The 21174-nt window shown below is 37.9% G+C and overlaps 1 protein-coding gene and 1 long non-coding RNA gene across 10 annotated transcripts in view; one reads left to right on the top strand and one right to left on the bottom strand.

Moving 5' to 3' along the window:
* The window catches only part of LOC127508732 (uncharacterized), a 488047-nt gene that overhangs the window by 259131 nt on the left and 207742 nt on the right, over positions 1–21174 (top strand). Inside the window, exon 3 of one of the 9 annotated variants that reach the window (XR_007928902.1) lies at positions 16483–16605. The exons of the other annotated variants lie outside the window; for them this stretch is intronic. This is a non-coding gene — a long non-coding RNA (uncharacterized LOC127508732). Of the gene's footprint in view, positions 1–16482; positions 16606–21174 lie in introns of those variants that run through there. 9 annotated transcript variants of the gene reach the window in all.
* LOC127500999 (uncharacterized) overlaps positions 1–21174 on the bottom strand; it is a 385015-nt gene that overhangs the window by 237282 nt on the left and 126559 nt on the right. The gene's annotated exons all lie outside the window — the stretch shown is intronic.

Raw genomic sequence — 21174 nt, 5'->3', positions numbered from 1 at the left:
TCCAGACAGATTGGGCTCGGCCCATCCCGACCCGAGGGCCACGGACAGGGCCAGAAGGCTCCGTTCTTCTTTACCCCAGGCGCTTCTTAAATCAGGCCTGTGGCTGGGCCGATAATGAGTATTATGATTCTGTTGGTCTGCCTTTGGCTTTGATAGTGGGAAGACCCTTTCAGGCTTGTAAGGGTGGAAGACACCACTTTTCCATGGTGGAGGTCGCCACCCTGTGGCCGCAGGTAGAACTGTTACCAGGTCTTGTATCTATTTAAAATACTAACGTATCTCTTTTAGACTGCTGTTCCCTGTGTAGGATGTGCATGAGCATTTATCTAAGTTAGGAAGGAATTTTTATTTTTTATCTATTGTAAAAATATAATAATTAGGGCCCTGAAGTTCCCTGTAGGTTGGCTAGAACGATTTTTAGAGAGAAAGAAGTGCCATTTGGGTCTTCTTAGGTGAGTGTGCTGGTTTTTCGCCTAGGCTAGTACTAGGGATAGTGAAGGCGGTCTGTTGAACATTCCTGCCTCTGACCCCTCATTAGGTGAGTGTAGGTTCCCTTTTGTATCCCTAGTGCTGGCCTCCTCTCATTTGAGAGTCGTCTGGCCAAGGCCCACCCCCTTCTGCATAGTGCAGATTGGTGTAGAGGCAGAATAGATGGGTTTCCTTTTTCTATTTGTGATTAGTAAATGCTTTTCCCGCGTTCCGCATTTCAGAAGTTAAGCTCAGGTAGGCCTTTGCTAGGCTCCTCTTAAGCCCGCTGTACTAGACATTCAAGCATTGGGTTGATTGTGGGTGGCTTTTCTATGAAAGGGCCCCATTCCCCTGGGGCTGAGTACAGATATCATTTCTGTCATGAGTAGAGTCTTGGTTGTTGGCCTCCACCCTGGTACTTCTCAGGGTCAGACAGATAGTACTCCCTTGAAAAACAAGGTGTTTTCTGAGTGCTTTGCTTATAGCTCTGTTTTATCTGCCCTGCACCACTGTGGCTCAGGTCGAGCAGTATTTGACCTTCACAATGGGCTGGTCATTTAGTTTGCTCCCTTGCAGCTCAGCATTGCCACCAGCTGACGCCCATGTTCATCGGAAGTAATAGGCCCAGGTGGGCCTCCTCCAGGGCATGTTGGTGTATGTTTGTACTCCCCTTGCTTAAAGGGTAAAAAGTGCTTTTACTGAGTACACCGCTTGTTGGTGATGTGATAGGTCCCAGGCGTTGAATAGTAAAATTATTTCTGCTACTAAACTTGCTATAAGGTAGTAGGCCTTGACAGGACTCCCTTCAGAGTGAGCCCCCACCATGTTGGGCCCCTAGCAGCCAGCACATGCGCTGTCAGGTAGCTGGCCTTAACAGGCCTCCCTGTTAACTGCCCGAGTAAATGGGTTTTCTGGTAGCTCTTTTGATATGCTGTCAGATAGTAGGCCTTAGCAGGCTTCTCTGTGGCGAGCCCCCATCAGTGTGGATGTTGTAGCAACTAGACACGCTCCAGGTAGCTGGCAGGCCTCCCTGTGAGCGAGTCCCCAGCACTTTGGGTATGTGAAAGCTAGCAGGAATTTTCTGTCGGGTAGCAGGCCTTGGTGTAGTAGGCCTTAGGAGGCCTCTCTGTGAGCGAGTTCCCTATTTTGCGGGTATTTTTTAGTGTATTTAGCCACATAGAACTGGCCACCAGGCAGCTGGCCCTGGAGGCTAGTCCCCCAGCAGTATTGGGGTTTCTGGTAGAGCTGCATGGGCTTGCTTCAGATTGTAGGCCTTAGCAGGCCTCTCTGAGGTCGAGTCCCCAGCAGTGTGGGTATCTGGCAACCAGCTATTGCTTGTTTTCATTGTTTTGGCCTTAGCAGGCCGCTCTGAGAATTAGCAGGCCTCCCTGTGGGCGAGCCCAAGGTTGCAGGCTTTGGACAGCTAGCTAGACTTGCTATCAGGTAGTTGGCCTTAGCAGGCCTCCCTGAGAGCCAGCCCCTAATATGCAGGCACATGACAGCTAGCAATGACAACATTCAGCCAGTGAACATTTGCCATCGAGATGTTTGGCCTTAGTAGGCCCCTCTGAAGGCAAATTTCCCATAGTATGGTTACTTCTCTGCCAGTCAAGACTCGATACCAGGTAGTTAGCCACTGTTGTCCTCCCTGATGCGAGTCCCCAGCAGTTGGGTATCGGTCAGCAAGGTCTTGTTGTCAGGTGGTTGGCCTTTCTGGCCTCCCTGAGACCGCACGCTACTACGTGTTGCTGGCTTGGCTAACCTAGCTCACCTTCATATTTTAGCCTATAACCTGGTCGACCTCATAGGTCAAGCTTGTACTCTCCTCATTCTGAGGGTGGGTTTGAGTACTTAGCTCCCTAAGTCTGGTCAGAGGTTGAAGGCTTCTCTCGAGGCCTCCCAGTTAGATCACCCCTAGGCTGTGAGCATTCACCTCGCGAGGGTTCCATTTTAGAGTGCACAGCCTCCTTAGCGCCTTGAAACATAGGTGCTTTGTAGATCCTAGGATCGAGCAGAGTAACTCCCCTCACTTGCATGGGTCAATAGCACTTCGCTGAGTCCTGCACTCCAGGATGCCCGTCTCTAAGATCTGGTCTGAGTTGGTCTACTGCCCTTTCTGCAGTCCCTATTTCTGGATGTCTCTTTGTGAGACTTCTGTGTCTAGAGACTCTGTTTCTGAGGAAACAGACAGGTTGTTGGCAGACTAGGTTACTAGTTCAGCTAGAAGCCAGGTCAGCCGTCCTGGTGGCATTCGGGGTTGACTTTGTTCCCCTGAGAAGTGACTGGCTGGGCTGCCTTCGTATCCCTAGCCACGTTCCCTTAAAAGGGACCCCTTCTGTTGAAGTTGTTGGTTCCAGGCCTTTGTACGGCCTTGGCAGGCCTTCATATGTATAATACGGAGGGTGTTTTGAGGCTTATAGCTGAGGCTTTGACCGCTGGGAGCGCTGTCACTGACAGCTCATTTGTGACCCGTAGGGTGAGTGGGTCTGGCGTTTCATTTGGAATTGCTTGATTCTGACAGTTGTCACTGCCATGCACTCCCCTCAGCATGGCGGCATGGGTATATCGTTCCCCTAGCATTCAGACACAGCTCGAGTTCCCTTTCGAAAGGGAACGTCTCAGGTCACACATGTAACCATGGTTCTCTGAGAACAGGGAACGAGACGCTGCGTCTCGTAGCCATGCCTCGGGGCCCACCTGCTTACAGTCCCTTCAGACGATAAGCGGATGACATGTTATTTGAGCGCCCCTTATATACTTGTGGGTCGCATTGTTATGATGTCATGGGCTATCGCCAGTCAATATGATATTGCCGAGATTGGATATGTGTTTCAGACAGCGGTTCCCGCGGAGGCGGTTCCCCTAGCGTTCAGACGCAGTGTCTCATTCCCTGTTCTCAGGGAACCATGGTTACATGCGTAACCTGAGACATTATAGTGTTTAAACAATTGAGAAAAACTGTAATATGATACTGATTATAGCTATGCATTTACTGATTGAGCACTGTGCTATGTCCGAACTGATTGCACTTTATTTTATATGTATCATCTTTTTATTCTTTTAATTATTTTTCTTGTTTTTATTTCATTTTTAATGCATTTTATGTTATTTTTATTTCTTATGCATTCCATTTTTACTCTTATGTATTTGATTCCTCTTTATGTAAAGCATTTTGAATAACCACTGTGTATGAAATGTGCTATAAAATTGCCTTGCGTTAATTTCTGATGTTGTGTTGTGATTGTGAATGAGTTCATCATCAGACAAGACAAATCGAAGCAGTGACTCTGTATCTTCATGCACTGAAGTTCTTGTGTCTTTGTCTGTAAGTTTCATTCTGCACATCATGTTTTTTCTCTTGTTTAATCTCAGATTGCACATTCATGAGCAGATTCAAATTACTCCTCTACTCACCTTCCCACAGTCCCCTCTGACCTACATTAACCTCTTTACTCTACTGAACACTTACCCATAATCCCCTCTGATAGTGTCACACGTACCTTTTACAGAAGCATGAAGATCCTACAGACACAATAAGAAACATGGAGACTCCGCCGCTGTCAGTTACTGCAGACTGAATTCATTCATTCACAGCAGAGATCACAGATCATCACACATGTTCGGCATGAAGTATTGTTCAAAACAAAGTATTGATCTTCAAACCACACATTTAATTTGGTTATCAATAATTAGATAAAATGCTGCTTTTAATCTTTTTAATCTTCAAAGCAACAGCCTTTAGATATTTTTGCCATGAAATGTTTTTGAAAATGAATATTTTTCATTTTTAAAAATGTTTTGTTGCTGTATTGTAAGACTTTTAAATGCAAGATTGATGTTGTTTGTGTTGGCGTGATGAACAGGCTGTTTTTTTCCGTCCTGCTCAAAGCCACAGGAAACTGGTGAAGGTTCAGGGTCTCAGTTCAGTTTAATTAAACAGACTTACTCAGGAAACCCACAGTGAGACACATGAGACTGAACAGAGAGAGACAGAAGATCAACATCCATTGAGAGCAGAAGACAATAAAGACTAACAGCTGATCGTTCAGTAATTCACCTCAAAAGTGTTTATGATCAATAAATTATTCTGACTCGAAAATTTTACTTTCATAAAAATAAATCAAACAAAATCAAAATAATATGCCCCCACCCCAAAAAACAAAAACAAAACTGACATACATTTGTACTGTTTAGGTTTATGTACATCTACATCAGTACCACTTTAAACAAGAAACATCTTCAGGTTTTACTGTAAATTTCACTTTTTTTTTTAGTTTTCTAAATTCTTTTTATTATCTCTCTGGCTAAATTCGACAAAGCGCATCTTTATATGGTAGTAATGGTAAGAGTATTATTCTAGAGACAAAAAACATAATTGCCAATCTAGACAGAGATGTAACATAATTACTGAATGTGAAGAGGCGGTTTTTAATGTTGTGTTGTGATGCTATGGGTGAGATCATCAGACAGATGAATATCTTTTTTTTTTTTTTTTTTTTTTTGTGAATAGAAATTATAAACCCAGAAGTTTTAACTAGACTTGCTTGTAAAAGGTCTTTGTGTTCACAGGGTTGTTTGTTACTGTGGTTGGTGTGATAAAGATCAACATTAGATGATCTTCAGCTTGTGGTTTTCTTTTGCTCCATTTATGTTCTTTGAGTCAAACCAAGAAGCTCTTGAGCCAACTGCAGGTGTGATAAAAACAGGGTGCTTATCTTAATGAAGGACACAGACTTTCCACTCTTTCAGCTCCTACTGATTTCTGTAACACTGTTATATTTTACATTGCTTTGCACTGGTGCTAAACTTTATTCTGTGATTAAAAGACACAAGTAGACTCATAAGACTGACCACTGTCGCGTGTGTGTGTCCTGTTGCAAAAAAACTCCCAGGGGCATTTACGTTATTGAGGGCCCTAAGCAAATCTCTGGGAGGGGGCCCCTCTAAGCAAATCGGGAGAAAGCCCATGGGGCCCCACGCAATTGCTTGCTTTGCGTGATGGGTAAACACACTACTGAAAACTCCCACATGGCGTTAAAAGTGTGGTTAAGGTCTGTACATGTCTATAATGTTCTTCGATAATGTGACTAAAATAGGAATACTCCACGTCTTAATTTGATTTGCGTTTACTTTAACAAAAATTGCTGTTTACATGGTAGTTTCTTAATCAGAGTATTGTCTTAATCGGGTTAATATCAGAATATTGTTGTTCATGTAAACATACTGATAGAAAAGTTCTTGTTTAGATAAGTATTTTAATATGACACAACAACATTCACGCGAGAGCCAATGAGGTTTAAGCACAGTTTCGACTCCCCCCTTTCTTTTTATAGTGCTGAGTGCTGCACTTCCGTTTGAATGAAAACTAAGTGAATTGAAATTTGAACTGAGTGAGAGGACGATTTTCTGAGTAATCAATTAAATGTATTCCCGTTTCTCACACAAAGCTGTTTTATGCCCTCATAAGAAGAATGACAGAGCATAAAGTGTATGAATGACTTTTATGGTACTTTATTTGATCTTGACAGCAGTGCTTTAACTAACGGTCGCGCTGAGGCTTGTGAATCTCACAATATCTTTCAATTCAAACAACACTGTTAACTATGATAAATAATGAAATGCTTCATTATATAATGTACTAAATATTATTAGTACTAAATATTATACTCTAAAACTTGCTGTAATATCAATATGACTCCAGTAGTAGTCCTACTCTAAGTTTGTAACTATATGTACATTTTCTGAAAGGAAAAGAGGGGAAACTTTGTGAAATTCCTTTAGGGATAGTATCATTTAAGTAGAGACAACAAGGGCATTGAACATTTTCTGAAAAGATTCCTTGAGAGCATCAACTTGACTGAGAATGTAAATATCTGTTATACACAAATGTCTTATTCACACCTCTGGCTCCATCTAGTGGTAAATATGTGTTAATGCCTGTTAAATATCTTGGTTTTAGTGAAATCCTTGTGTAGGTTATGGTGTGGTACTTGATAGAGTAGATGCTTGTTTCTTATTCTTCTGTTCTGTTTTGATGAATTATAAATGACACTGTTTTACACGCTTCCTGTTAGTTTGAAATGAAAGAGTCAATCTGGAGAAATTAAACATTCACATAATATTTGATAATTACATGGACTCATTTTTCTTGTAGATGTTTTTTGAACAAAGTTAAAGATGAAGAAAAGGAAGCAGATGAAGTCAAGTCTCAGCATTTCACTCTTTGTTCAGTTTGTGTTGTTAAACTGTCATCAGTGATGCTGAAGTTTGATTGACAGCTGCTGTCCGTGGTGCTGAATCCACAACTGCCTGTTAAAGAGACAGAAGCAGCAATCAGACTCAGACTTCAGCTGATGAGCCTCTGATGATCTGAGGAGTGAAAGGCCAGAAACACTGCAGACACAATGAGATGTTCAGATCTGAATACATTTACCTTCTTAGAGCACAAGTTACAAAACTTATGGATGTCCATAAGACAACAGTTGTATTTGGAACAATGTAAACATATACCATTTTGGTAACACTTTACAATAAGGTTCATTAGTTAAACATAAGTTAATGTATTAACTAACATAAACTAACCATGAGCAATACATTTGCTACTGTATTTATTAATCTTCGTTAACTTTAGTTAATGAAAATACAGTTGTTCATTGTTTGTTCATGTTAGTTCACAGTGCATTAAATAATGTTAATAAGATTTTAATAATGTATTAGTAAATGTTGAAATTAACATTAACAGAGATTAAAAAGTTCTGTATAAGTGCAGTTCATAATTAGTTCATGTTAACTAATGTTAACTAATGAACCTTATTGTAAAGTGTTTCCATTATTTTTATAGGCATAATGTATTTATCTTGCAAGTCAGATCATGTCTGTTTCCTAATATAAATATTACAGCTGGTAAAGATATCAAAACTAAATGCCAAAAGTATCAGATGCATTTTTGATTTCCCAGAGACAGGAAGATGAAACTGTTAAATAAAGCCTCATGATGTTCTCTGTACATGAGAGTGGATCAGCCTTGGTAACTCAAAATGTACATTTCCTGATGTGTGAATTATGTCAGTTGTATGTGGCACATTTTGTGCTATTTCTTTTGTTTTTAGCATTTTCATTATGGTTTGTTGTTTTAACCTTTATTTTCAACTGTCTTAGCCTTAAAGGTGGGATAAGGGATATTTCAAAAACACTGTTGGAAATTGTTGATATTTAAAGTAAACCCAAACAAACACACCCCTTTCTTCATTGCTCCGCCTCCAAAACACACTCTCCAATCCTGACCTCCCTACACCCTACATCCCGCTCTCCGAGTGCACTACACTAAACACTGCATTGTCTAGCGGTCGTCAGTGCACCTCTTGAGATAGGTTTACTGTTTACCTGCACATCTCTTACTAGCTGGCCTCTGTTACACACATAATACGAGAGTGGATGTCTGTTTATCACAGCTGACGCGCAACAAAATAATGCTTTACGAAAAATAAAGCACAGATAATGAACGAACGATGAGGAAGCACACAAAATGAACATTCAGTACACAAGAGTAAATACAAACAAGAGTTCGTTGTTAGTCGCCAACAGCACAGCAGCTCCAGACAATCAGTGTCAATCAAACCCAGTTTTACTCACAAGTGAAGCGGAATCAAAGCAGCCTCCGCGTCTGTTTTCAGGCCTTCCTGCTTAGCTCTCTAGCGCTGGAAAGCGTTTCTAATATTAACACGGGTCCTAAAGATCTTGTCCAGTGACATTCTTATGAACTTTTCTCTTTTGTATTGTGTTTCTCACTTTCTCACACTATTAGTTAGTGTCTTTGTTATCTGTACTTAAATTATATCATAACTGAAGGAATTTTACAAAATGTACCTTTATTTTCCCTCAGAAATGTACACAGAGCCTAGTTTGATATAGGCCTACTTTTGGAGTAACGTTAATTTTGTTATTTCAGTAGTTTTAGAGTAAAATGTTTAATATACTAGTTTATATAATGTATCATGAGGCATTTCATATGATCATAGTCAGTTAACAGTGTTGTTGTGAAGATATTGTGAGATTCACGAGCCTCGGCGCGACCGTTAGTTAAAGCACTGCTGTCAAGATCAAATAAAATACCATACAAGTCATTCATACGCTTTGTGATGTGTAATTAAGTCTTCTGATGGGATAAAACATGTCTGTGTGAGGAACAGTTCAATTTTTTTCAATTCAATTCACATTTATTTGTATAGCGCTTTTCACGATACATATCGTTTCAAAGCAGCTTTACAGAGAATGCATATCAACATTACAATTTGGAGACTGCAGTTAGCTAATAATGTAATAATTTAGGCGATTAACATACAATCACTGTTAGCAATTTAATTGGAGGTAGAAGCAAAGAGCTCCTGGAAAAATGAATTACATATTAACAATAATTAGGATATATAGAATGTGAATGTGCGTGTTGATCCAGATGTTGCATCTTCTGAAGTCATCGCAGGAGTTGGCGCCGTCTCTTCAAAAGTTTTAGTCATCTGAGGTCTTCTTAAGAGGCTGGATCCAAACTGAAACTGATGTACTCTCTCACCTCGGGACGGGCGTCCCGAGGTAAAACAGAAAAGCAAATGGAGAATAATTAGCATAGCTGCTGTTCATAACATTAAGCAAAGATAGTCATGTGCAATTGATCTGATATGAGATGGATTATGTGAATGCTTGGCTGAAGAGATGTGTCTTTAATCTAGATTTAAACTGGGTGAGCGAGTCTGAGCCCCGAACATTATCAGGAAGGCTATTCCAGAGTTTAGGAGCCAAATGTGAAAACGCTCTCCCTCCTTTAGAGGACTTAGCTATCCTAGGTACAACCAGAAGTCCAGAGTTTTGTGATCTTAAAGAGCGTGAAGGATTGTAGGGCGATAAAAGATTGGTTAAGTACACAGGAGCTAAACCATTTAGAGCCTTATAGGTCATTAGCAGTACTTTATAATCGATACGGAACTTAATAGGTAACCAGAGTAGAGATGATAAAATTGGTGTTATATGATCATATTTTCTTGACCTGGTAAGAACTCTAGCAGCTGCATTTTGTACTAATTTTGCTTGTTTATTGAGGAAGCAGGGCAACCAGCTAGTAATGCATTACAGTAATCTAGTCTAGACGTCATGAAAGCATGAACTAACTTTTCTGCATCAGAAACAGATAACATATTCCGTATCTTAGCAATGTTTCTGAGGTGGAAGAAGGCTGTTTTTGTAACATATGAAATATGAGGAACAGATCTAAAATTAATTGATTACTCACAGAAAATCTTCCTCTCGCTGATCCGGCAGTTCAAATTTTGATTCACCCGCGAACTTTGTTTTCATTCAAATGGAAGCGCAGCGCTCAGTGCCATATAAGGAGAAAAGGGAGGAGTAGAAACTGCGCTTAAACCTCATTGGCTCTCAATTGGCTCTGGGACAATCCAACCTTCTCCATTGACTTTGTATTGCATGAGGCTGCCTCCTTTTCATTTCTGACTTATAATAAAAAACAGAACAATGTCTAAAAGCTGCTATGTGACAAGGTGTACAGAAAACAAGCTAAAAAAAACCCAGAAGTTTTTATAAGCTGTCAACCCAGAAAATGAGCGTTTAAGGACTAAAAAGTGGATACAGGCGATTGAGACAGAGCGCGACATGTTATATTACTATGAGAACTACGCCCACTGGAGGGTAACGTAATCAGCGACAGGAAATATAATATATAAAACTGACATTTGGATATTTGACTTAACAGTGACAAAATGTTTACTGCACACATAGGCTTACTGAGGCATAATGAGTGTCAGGATCCCAAAATTTACCCATTCTTCCTGCTTCACGTCTTATTGCCTGTATCCACTTTTGTCTCCTTAAAGGCTGGCTTTTACGGTTCGATAGCTTATAAAAACTTAGTTCTGGGTTTTTTTAAGCTTGTTTGCTGTACACCTTGTCACACAGCAACTTTAAGGCATTGTCCAATTTTTTTTTTCATTTTAACGCATTAAAATTATTTAATGTAATTAATGCAGCATCCATGTTTTTCCATTATCCTTTAGCTAGCATTACATTTTATCATCATGCTATCATTCATTCAAATGCAAACAAACCATTCAAAAGCGATGAGACGCAAAAAAAAGGAACTTAAATCTATATTTGCAGGCGTCTGTGAATTTTCTGTCTGTGTGACACACAACTCATGCTCACAGAAAGCCGCTTCAGAGCGCGTCGACTGCATCAAGTTCATTTTTACACACAAAAGTATACCAAAATGCCTGTTTTCTTCAGTATCCTTGTATGCACAACCTTAAATTAATTAAAGTCTTAAATGACCATTGTAGCTTTATTAAGGATTAATCTATATTTAATTTATGATTTATGCAGTGAAAACTGTAAAGTGTTTGATAACTTTATTCAATTTCTTTATATGTCCTATATGTTAGATCAAATATTTTTGTCTTTATGTTGTTTCTACATTAATGTGGAGGTTAAATGTGAAATTATTACTAATATATATATATATATATATATATATATATAAGCTTTAATGTTAGGTGTGATTAATCACAATTAAGTACAGAAAAATTCTCTGTATCTTTTATGGAGTGGAAAGTCTGTGGCCATCGATACTAAGATAAATGTTTCCTGTTTTTATCACACTTGTGTTACAGTCTGGTAGTGTATCAAAACACACGATGAGGAAGATAATAGTTAAATAAGTCTTTACTTGAATATCCAAAAGAAAAATACAGAATCCAGGCAGGAACATACACCACAGAAGTACAAACGAGACCCGACAAAGACACATCAACAGAACTGAACTAATATACACTGACGAATTACCTAAAATGACAAACAGCTGTGATGAATGTGATGAGTGTCCATGGTAACAGATTGTGGCGGGAAACTAGAACAAAGGAACATGTGACAAACAAACTGAAAGTTCATTATGGTGTGTGGATGTGACAACTTGCAGGCAGCTGAAGGGTTTCTTGGTTTGACCCACAGAAGATAAATAGTGCAGAAAACCACAAGCTGAAGAGCATCTCATGTTCATGATCTTCAACACACTGACCACAGTATCAAACAACCTGCAAACACAAAAAGCTTTTTCAGGCAAGTCTCTTTATCCTAGCAAAAAATATAAAATACTGGGTTAAAGAGCATTTATCTGAAAATACACACTTTTGATTTTTAAAAATGCTACCAAAATCAAATGTACAGACTCATTTCACCGTTTATCACCTGTTTTCTGTCTGATGATGATCTCACCCGTAATATCACAACACGACATCACTGACATTTCACATTCAGTGATATAGAGAGTTATATCTCTGTCTAGACTGACAATTATGTTTTTACTGAATTCAGAAAAGCAAACTAGCATATTACTCTTACTGCCATATAAAGAAACACTATGATTTTATACTTTGATTTTATCCAGAGAGACAATAATGTTGATAATGGTCATCAAAATAAAACAAACCATACAATTTACTGTAAAACCTGGAGTTGGTGCTTGTTTAAAGTGGTACTGGCTTGAATTTACCAACTTAAACTCGGTCTCTGTTATTGATTTGTGGGCTTATTATTATTTTTTTTTATCTGAAAAGTAAAATTGTCAAATCACACAGATAATTTGTTGATCATAAACATTTTTAGTCTTTTGAATCTCATTTCTCACTCTCAGTAAATGTTGGAGGTGAATTAGTGAACGATCAGCTCTTAGTCTTTATTGTCTTCTGCTCTCAATGGATGTTGATCTTCTGTCTCTCTCTGTTCAGTCTCACGTGTCTCACTGTGGGTTTCCTGAGTAAGTCTGTTTAATTAAACTGAACTGAGACCCTGAACCTTCACCAGTTTTCTGTGGCTTTAAGCTGGACGGAAAAAAACAGCCTGTTCATCACGCCAACACAAACAACACCTCCAGCGCTCGTGAGAAACTTTGAGACAGAAAGTTTCATGTATAAGTCAATGCCATGACAATGTTTGACATTTCACTTATAATGTAAAAAACAGTGTAAATAATCTCTCTGATTCTACATCTTTAAATAACAGCTTTGGGCATCAAACAAGGAATATGCAGAAAATATAAATGTTTATTTTTCAATGAATAAAAGATATGATTATGCAGTAAAACTCTGCATAACCTCAGTTCCAACAGAGCAAGAATGAACTAAAAACAACATCAGCAAAAGTCTCTTGCATGTACAAAACAAAAGCAGGTCAAAGAGAATCAATATTCAGAGAGACGAGAAAGAGAAAACATTTAAACAGCTGCTGTTAAAGAGACTTTATTAACTATAGTGTCTCTGTGTTTGGAGTGGAAACTTTACAGTTTATTCTATAAGTGTCACTCAGTGGTTTTATTTCCTGTTTTTATCACACCCTCAGATAAACTGAGATGACAAACTCTGTACACACACCAGTAAACCTCTGACACATCTGCTATTTTAAACATGTGAAAGAAGAAACATGATCAGCAGCAAAACTATAAAGTGTCTCATGATTCAACAGACTGAACGACCCTGATCAATAAAACATCTGTTTAACACTAAACTATGGATTATGAAGAGATTTTTATCAATGAACTGTAAACGTAAGCAATACTGTTAGTAAAGTGTGCTGATCTGTGATCTGTTATAAGTGAGTTAGTTGAGTCTCATGCGGTGACTGACCGTGGCGTAATCGGAGTGAATCTGGTCCTTACTGAAGGAGACTGTAGCGTCACTGAGAGACTCTTCATGCTTCTGGAAACTGACAGACGCGTAAATGAGCTCATCAGAGGGGATTGTGGGTAATTCATCATGATTGTTAATTTGAGCTGATCCAGGATCTGTGAGAGAATCACGTCTGCTGTCTGCATATGATGACTGAACATGGAGAAAACAGAGAGAAAATGTACATTAAAAGGATAAATCATCACATAAGCACAATATGTACACACACACACACACACACACACACACACACACACACACACACAGGAACTCACCATTTTATTTTTCTTTCTCTTTCTCTTGTCTGATGTCGAGGTTCTTCCTAATTACCCAAAACAAAATGAATGTATCAGTATGAGAAAGACAAACTAGATCAAACTGGACTCACTGAGTCAGTGAGATCCCAGACAGCAAACAACCATCGAAACAACATTAAATCAGTGTTCATGTGTCAATGTTAACTGCATTGAATCACTTTTGCACTCACGATTAATGTTGAAAAAAATGTTGAAATTTCATCCAACACTCAATGGTAATGTCACTGAATCAATGATATAATGTGATGTTGGTTCAGCATCTTGCTTGAACTCTCAGAAAATGAAACACAATAACTACAACTGACTTAAAACCTCACAGCCTGAAATCAACTGAAGATGAAAGAAGACAATAAATCTGTCAAGATCTCAGCAGAGGAGCATTAAACAACTCCACAAACAGCATTACCAGCTTCACTTATTACTAACCAGACTGACTTCATTTCTGTCACACGTCTACAGAAGCTCTTATTGAGAATTAACAGAGGTTTAGATGTTGATGACTTATTGGAAAATGTTGTTGAAAGTGTTTCCTTTAGTTGGGCAGTTTGACTCTTGGCTTTTTATGTGAGTTTGTAATCTTTGTTACAGTATTTACCAAAACACATAATTTGTTGCAAAGAAAGCCAGAAATAAAGATGATCAGGTGATATAGTTTTCAGCATCATAAAGTAGAATAATTCACTAATCTTATCCCTGACCAAAAGTAGTTATTTGTTATTAATAGATTATATATTTACCAACAATACTGGTGAGATTAATGATTTATTCTATATTTTGAAGCTGAAAACTATCCCTTGATCATCTTTATTTCTGGCTTTGCAACAAATTATGTGTTTCAGTAAACACTGTTATAAAAACCACAATCTCACCTAAAACGCAAGGAGTCAAACGGACCAACTAAACGAAACACTGATCACCATAATGGTGACCAAACATTTTTAATAAAACATCAACATCTTTGTTAATTCTCAAAAATAACTTCTACTGAGATCTTGAGAGATTTACTGTATTATTTTATCTTCAGTTGATTGCAGGCTGTGAGGTTTTAAGTCAGTTGTAGTTGTTGTGTTTCATTTTCTGAGAGTTCAAGCATGATGTTGAACCAACATCACATTGTAACTGATTTAATGCCATTACCATTGATTTTTTGATAAAATTTCAAAAAATGTCAACATTAATTGCGGGTGCAAAAGTGATGTTGATTCGATGCAGGTAACATTGACACATTAACAATGATTTCACATTGTTTCGATAGTTGCCTTCTTTGTGGGATTTTACTGCTGCTGACAGTCAGAAGATTCAAGCAGCTCAGAAATACTCAAATAACTAATTATTAATTTGTTTCAACAGATAATAAATGATCAAACCTTGTCTCTTGTGTCTTAATTTACACACAGTCAGAGTGAATCCACCAATCAGCAGCAGAATCACACACACACAAATAATGATGATCATGGAGGAATCTGAAAATAAAACACACATTTATTTTCAGTTAATTAACATTCACACATTAGGAAATATGTTTGATTGACTAATAGTTGATCGAATGAAACTAAATTATGCGAAAAATTTGCACATTTTAGTCTCTCTTCTGCAAACTTACACATATTCTTCATCTGTCTCTGCTGAGTCTATGTCTCACTGTGGGTTTTCTGAATAAAGACTGTTAATTCTTTACAGTCAAATTAACCTGAGACTCTGAACCTTCAGCTCATTTCTGTGGTTTTGACATGAAATGGAAACACCCTCTTCACCACAAACACTAAACACCTCCTGTATTCATGAGCAATGTCACAAAATGAGATGCAAAGTTTTCATAAGCAATAGAGGAATTATATAGACTTTTTATATATGAGATTATCAGGAATCAGGAAAACACTCAAAACTGGGAAAATGCATAAAATATTACCAAAAACCCAGATGTCAGAATCAGAATCAGAAAGAGCTTTATTGCCAAGTATGTTTGCACATACAAGGAATTTGTTTTGGTGACAGAACAAACGTGCAGTATAGGTCAATAATTTTATCTAGTGAGGATAAATTTTTATATTAATATCTACTTAGTGAAATAATAAACCATAAGTTTCAGTGCATCCAATTTAATAGTAACAAGCAATACTGTATATTAAAGTCAAACTTTAGAACAATCCTCTCAATGCAAATAAAGTAAACCCTTACCTTGATCCTTCTCATCCATGTTTATGTTTAAGTGCACTTTAGTGATGATGTGAGCTCCACACCAGTATATCCCAGAATCCTCTTCTCTCAGATCAGTGATGTTTACAGTAAAGACTCCAGTAGAAGCTTCATCACTGAAAGAGAATCGATCATCTCTGATCGTCTCCAGTGAAACTCCATCCTTCACACACATGGAGGGTTCATGTGCTTTGCAGAAGAGTTTCTGATGTTCATCATGATGTTTGCACTGGATTGACATGTCGTCTCCTTCATACTTAGTCAAGTTCAGCTCTGGAAATGATTAGAAATATAAGAACATCAATTCACAGCCATAGTTTCACATATTCAGATGATAAACCTTCCTCACCCTCGTTCATGATGACGATCAGATGAGTGTAAAGATAATTCACGTCTCTCTCTAATGTCACTGCACACCAGTATTTCCCAGCATCCTCTGCTGTCAGTCCAGTGATGGTCCCAGTGAAGACACTTGCAGTCACGTCATCATTCAGAGTCAATCTGTCAGTCTTGGTCTCTTTCTCTTCATTGAGAGTATTTCTATCTCTAGTGGAGCACTTCCCCTTACAGAGAGACTTTGACTTTGATTTATAGATTGAATCATAAGGGCAGATGATCTCAGCAGATTCTCCTTCACGTCTCACTACTGGAGCCACTGCAAACAAACAAACACAGACATTTAACACACACGATTCTGAATATACTGTATTTACTACAATGAAATCATCTGAATTCACTCACTGATGAGGTTGAGCTGAATTTTGGTGGTCAGGGAGATGAAGGTCAAATGTGTGTCTCTGGTTTCTGCTCCACACCAGTAAACTCCAGCATCTCTCACGCTCACATTACTGATGCTCACTGTAAAAACTCTCTCTTCATTTCTCTCAGATGAACTATTCATTTCTGTCACTGTAGATGTGCTGATGTTTTGACAGATGTGATTATCATCCTCTTTGCAGAAATGAACTTCATGTTCCTCTGGGATCTGAAAGTTGATGTTGACTTCTTCACCAAGATGAGCAGATTCAGTCACACTCTTGGGAAAATTTTCATCTACAAACCAAGACAGTTTACATAAAAATCGTATCAGATACTTCAAATAGGAGAGATAAAGTATTTCATGTTCCTCACCATCTGTGATGTTCAGCTGAAGTTCAGTGAAGCTCTCAGTATAGTGAGACACATTCACTCCACACCTGTATGTTCCTGCATCTGCAGCTTTCAGCTCTCTAAAAAACACCATCAAGACTCCTGCTCTGGTGTCGTCATATAAAGAAACATCTCCATTCTCCATCCATTTATCCTGAACTCCTGGATTCTTCCTCTCTGAACATCCATCTGATTCTTTACAGATGTATTTTGTCTTGGTTTTGTATTGAGGATGTTCACACTTGATCATCATACGACCTCCTGAGTATCCGCTCACCCTAGACACGCCCACTTTAGCTGTTAATCACAAATATCACATCTAATTATTTTGGAGAACTTGTAGAAACTTTTATACCAGATTTCCATGATAGTTTGCTATACTCACAAACAACATGTAGATGAACAGTATTAATAATGGAGTAACTGTACGATTGTTCTCTGATCCAAACTCCACATAAATAAACTCCTCCATCATCTGGTCTCACAGCAGTAATTCTCACACTGAAGATATTTTTATGTCTGTCATCAGAAATTCTGAATCTTTCTACCTTATCCATTGTGCTGTAGATCATCTTTATAGAGTTTTTTCCTTCTTTGAATATGATCTTGGGATCATTAATATGATTCTGTGAATATTCACAGCTGAAGGTGTCAGTTTCTCCAATATTCACCATCACTCTCTTTGACACTTTACAACATGAATCTGTCATTCACAAAATAAAGAAATATATTTCACATATATAAAAGCTTTGAAATGATCAGGAAGTGTGCTAAGACTTTGATTTTAAAATGACTGACCACCTTTCACACGTAAAGTCATATCAATGAACCATTTGCCACGAACCCCAATCCGGTAAGTTCCAGCATCGTGTGTGATCACATCTCTAATGTAAATCATGAGGTTTCCATATTCATTGCAAACAAAAGTGAATCTTCCTTCAGTAATCCACTGATTATGTTTCATATCATTTATTATTGTTCTCCACTCAGGTAATTTGGCCATATATTTGGCAAAGTAACTGTGCCAAACCTTCCGTGAATCAACAAGAAGACTTCCTCCAGAATATCCAGTGACACTAAAGCATCTCACTGCACCTGTCAATCAGATTGATACTGTGATCAGAAACCTCATGAACAGAAAACAGCATCATTACTGCACTGATGAAAGAGAAAAGCTCTGACCTGAGATCAGGTAGAAAGTGAAGAAGATGAGGAGGATCTTCATTGTGAGTTGAGTTCAGTCTTCTTTATGCTGAATGTTCTCTGTGTGAATCTCTCTGTCTCTACATCTGTCTGCTTTAGTTACTTCCTCTTTATTCAGCTCTTTATCAGCAATGAGCAGCTTTACTGGCCCCTCCCACCATCAGCACTGACTGAACATTACATTAATCACACTGAAAGAGCGCCACCTAGTGGAGGTTACAGTGTCTGATACTGAGAGATCATAAAGGGTTTCATCTTCTCTATATAAGGTCATATGACACTTAAGATAATGTATCAGCATAATTCAAATCTTCCACTAGAGGGCAACAGTATAATTTACTTGTAATATGTCAATAGGGGGCATCAGTAAACTTACAAGGCAGCTTTAAGGTTAAAATAATTTAAAATAAAGGGCTAAAATAACAAAACATAAAGAAAATGCTACAAACCCGATTCCAAAAAAGTTGGGACACTGTACAAATTGTGAATAAAAAAGGAATGCAATAATTTACAAATCTCATAAACTTATATTTTATTCACAATAGAATATAGATGACATATCAAATGTTGAAAGTGAGACAGTTTGAAATGTCATGCCAAATATTGGCTCATTTTATGAGAGCTACACATTCCAAAAAAGTTGGGACAGGTAGCAATAAGAGGCCGGAAAAGTTAAATGTACATATAAGGAACAGCTGGAGGACCAATTTGCAACTTATTAGGTCAATTGGCAACATGATTGAGTATAAAAAGAGCCTCTCAGAGTGGCAGTGTCTCTCAGAAGTCAAGATGGGCAGAGGATCACCAATTCCCCCAATGCTGCGGCGAAAAATAGTGGAGCAATATCAGAAAGGATGCGACAAAGAAGACCTAAGACAGTTGAGCAACTAGAAGCCTGTATTAGACAAGAATGGGACAACATTCCTATTCCTAAACTTGAGCAACTTGTCTCCTCAGTCCCCAGACGTTTGCAGACTGTTATAAAAAGAAGAGGGGATGCCACACAGTGGTAAACATGGCCTTGTCCCAACTTTTTTGAGATGTGTTGATGCCATGAAATTTAAAATCAACTTATTTTTCCCTTAAAATGATACATTTTCTCAGTTTAAACATTTGATATGTCATATATGTTGTATTCTGAATAAAATATTGAAATTTGAAACTTCCACATAATCGCATTCCTTTTTTATTCACAATTTGTACAGTGTCCCAACTTTTTTGGAATCGGGTTTGTAAAAATGCAAGATACTGTAGTGCAAAATATACCATATACAACTGACATAATTCATATATCATGTAGGGCTGGCTCGATACCACAATTTTGGCTTTGGTACGGTACCACATTATTAATATTAAATCAATATTATACAGGGTCTGAATTTCGGCAGAGGTATTCTGCATAATTTTACTAATTTCCAGCAGGTTTTTTGTTTATAATGCAGGAAAATACTATAAACATTTATCACCATATTGTTCTGAATATAAGACAGTGATTTTTTCTTGGAAATACATCCGAAAAAATGGGATCGTCTTATATTCAGGGTCTAGACTTTTACATGTCAATAATACACCCACAACAATAGGCAGCACCAAATATGTGTAAAACGAGTGTGTTCCCCGGGACTGAAGCAACCCGCCCCTGTAAACTAATGGTAGTTAGTTTACAGGGAACCTCATGATGGTGAATGAACATCCAGAACCAAGCGGTTCAAAAGTGGGGCAAGTGAACCAGCAAATGTGTAAAGGTTATGATGCAAACTTTAAGCTCATGGTGATAAACACAACAGAGTCATCAAACATCTCTCATTATACAAGAAACATGGTGTTGCAGAGTGTAAACAGTCTTAAAAATGCTAACAGTCAGAGAAAAGCTTACCGTGGTCCTAAAAGCAGCCTCTTTGAAGAAATTGACAGGCAAGTGTGCCAGTACATAGCCGAAAAAAGAAATGAGGGGCTGCCCATTACCAGAGCCGTCATCGAGCTGAAGGCACTGGATATCACCAAAGAGCTGAACTTACCCACTAGAGAGGCCCCTCATTTCTTATTTCAGCTACAAACTGACACATAATGATGTGTCATATTTTCATAGCTTATTGAGCTTAAACAGTCAAATACACACAAAATTATGTCAAAATGTCCGTATTGGTGAGTATTCACAATAAACACGGTGATTTATAGCAACGTTTCCAGTCTGGTGTGGTAGGGTCTGTTGGTTTGCCTTTTTCATCTGTTTTATAAGCAAAATAATTCCACATTTCACTTCTACTGGCCTCTTTGTTAATTAGTTTTGGCCGTGTTGAGTGAGATTCACCTACTTTATCTATTTTGTTCCTTCATATTTTCACATTTAACGGTTTGATGTCAGTTTGGGCGACACACTGCCACCTATTGGTGGCAGCTTATCCAGTACCAAAGTGAGCAAAATCATGATATTGTACAGTTTGAAATAAAATATGTACAGATATTTTCCAAGTAACGGTATACTGGGCAACCCTAATAACACGATATGTTGAGTTACAAAGGCTGATTCACTCTCATATACAGAAACATCTTGAGTGATTTCATGTCTTTATTAAATAGCATCATCTTCTTGTGAAGATGCATCTAAAAAAAATGCATTGAATACTTGGGTTCTGACATTAATTTGAGTTTTTGACATCTTTATCAGCAGTAAAGTCATGTCAGCTTTATTTATATAGCGCTTTATACAATAAAGATTTTTTTTCAAAGCAGCTTTAAACAGGAAAATAGGAAAATGCTGTAAGAAACATTAACAGTTTTTAGGAGGAAACAGACTTGCAGGTTAAATAATTTATGAGCTCAAAAAATGATTTTTGCCTCTTGTTCAGTTTATTTAATTAAAATGAGCTAAGATAACATGATTACATAATTGCATTGTGTTATAAAACAGAAGTGTACTTAATCCTATTTATGTTTAAACTACATTAATGATTTTTGTTGACAACTAAATGGGCAGTGGATCTGTAGTTCCCAGCATGCTTTGCAATATCTGCATAAGGAGAGTAAATTTAATGATTAAGTTTTATTTTTTGTTTTTTAGTAGCAGGAAAGACGTGATAGTGTTTAATGTTCTGTTATGTTGTGCATTTGAAGGAGTTTCT

Source organism: Ctenopharyngodon idella, chromosome 1, assembly GCF_019924925.1.
Source record: "Ctenopharyngodon idella isolate HZGC_01 chromosome 1, HZGC01, whole genome shotgun sequence".
Taxonomy (NCBI): domain Eukaryota; kingdom Metazoa; phylum Chordata; class Actinopteri; order Cypriniformes; family Xenocyprididae; genus Ctenopharyngodon; species Ctenopharyngodon idella.
This window is presented reverse-complemented; position numbering and strand designations above follow the sequence as displayed.